The sequence below is a fragment of the Piliocolobus tephrosceles genome, unplaced genomic scaffold (genome assembly GCF_002776525.5).
Source record: "Piliocolobus tephrosceles isolate RC106 unplaced genomic scaffold, ASM277652v3 unscaffolded_40, whole genome shotgun sequence".
Lineage (NCBI taxonomy): Eukaryota > Metazoa > Chordata > Mammalia > Primates > Cercopithecidae > Piliocolobus > Piliocolobus tephrosceles.
Genome location: NW_022324309.1, coordinates 774,865 through 776,292, shown reverse-complemented (window position 1 = coordinate 776,292; position 1,428 = coordinate 774,865). Strand labels below are relative to the sequence as shown.

The window sequence follows — 1,428 nt, the reverse complement described above, 5'->3', positions numbered from 1 at the left end:
GATGACCTAGCTGGCGCATCTCTGAGATGGGTGGGTCATTTAAAATGTTCTGCTCTTGAGGCTGAGATTTTGTGCGTGGGAATGGTGGGGAGAAAGCAGTGACACATTTTTCTTCCTTCCGTAGTGCCACCCGGCGCAGGGGCACCGCCGCGGCAGCTCCCACGTGGCAAGTTCAGATTGTGCAGCGCCTGGCCTGGGGCGGCGGGCGGGACCGCAGACCCCTCCCTCCGCTCTCCGGCCCTTCCCTCCGGCAGGCCGGGACGCCCGCTCGGTCCTCCACCGCCAGGGGGCGGGCGCGGCTTCCCGGTGGCGGGGGCCCATTGGTCGCGGAGGGGAAGCGTGGGAGGAGGCCCCGCGGCGAGCTGGCTTTCTCCTGGCCACTCGCGGGGGTGAGGGGCAGCCGGAGGAGTCCGAGAGGAAGCGGAGTCGCGAGCTGGAGGCGGCGGTTCCCGTCGGCCTCCGGCAGGACTGAGTGCTGGGAGGCCTGAAGGCGGGCGCGTACGGCGGAGAGGCGGGAGGGAGGCCGGTGAGACGGCTGGGAAGCGAACGGAGCCGGGGCTCAGGTTCGGGGAGGGATAGAGGAGGGCGGGGGAGTGGGACACCCACCTACGTCCTCAGCCTCCGCGCACTCTGCGGTCGCCGGCCGGGGGCGGGCCCCGGGGCCCGGCCGCGTCGTCACGGCGTGTCCGGCTGTTGGGGAGGGCGCAGGCGGGACCGGGGTCCCGGAGAGCCGCTGGCGAGGGTTCACGGCTGCCGCCCCGGCGTGGGCATCCCCGGGCTCCGCGGAGACGGGGCGGCGTCTGCACCTGGCGCTGGCTCCAGGAGCCCCGGCCTGGGGCGGGCACCTGGGTCGCGTCTTCCCCGCGTTGGCGGTGGCTCAAGCCCCTGCAGCGTGTAGGCTGAGAGCTCCGAGAGGCGGGGACGGAGTTGGGTGTTGCATTTCAACTCCATAGGGGGCCGTTTTGACTCACTTGTAAAGTTTTAGTGTCCCCTATACTAGAGGTACTTTTGGTTTTTTACAACCTATCCAGCCGTTTGATGTTCGGTGTCTTTTCTTTTTCTTCCCATTTGTTTGCTACTGCTCTCACAGCTCGGGACCACGGATGATGATTAGTGGCCCTAGATCTGAATATGTGAGTGACGGACTGGCAATTTGAGATTGAGAGCTCCAGCTGTTTTACTTGTGGGAGAGGCGGTTTCCATCATCCTCTGCCTTTTTTTTTTTTTTTTTTTTTAGAAAAAATATAATTGCCTATAATACAGAACTGCTGTCTAATTGATAGGACTTTTCCTTTGTTTCTTTTTGGCCAACATGGTGAAACCCCGTCTCTACTAAAAAATACAAAAATTAGCCAGGTGTATGTATCCATATATATATGTATGTATCCATATATGTGTATGTATCCATATATGTGTATGTATCCATAT

General features: G+C 60.6%; 1 protein-coding gene across 3 annotated transcripts in view; it reads left to right on the top strand.

The window, feature by feature from the left end:
• Positions 1 to 234: 234 nt before the first annotated feature.
• Positions 235 to 1,428, top strand: part of LOC111550177 (protein FAM3C) — a 48,131-nt gene continuing 46,937 nt past the window's right edge. The window contains exon 1 of one of the 3 annotated variants that reach the window (XM_023223450.1): positions 235 to 526. The gene's annotated coding sequence lies outside the window, so the exon portion shown is untranslated. Of the gene's footprint in view, positions 564 to 1,428 lie in introns of all 3 variants that reach the window. The other 2 variants (XM_023223451.1, XM_023223452.2) reach the window with 2 other exon arrangements.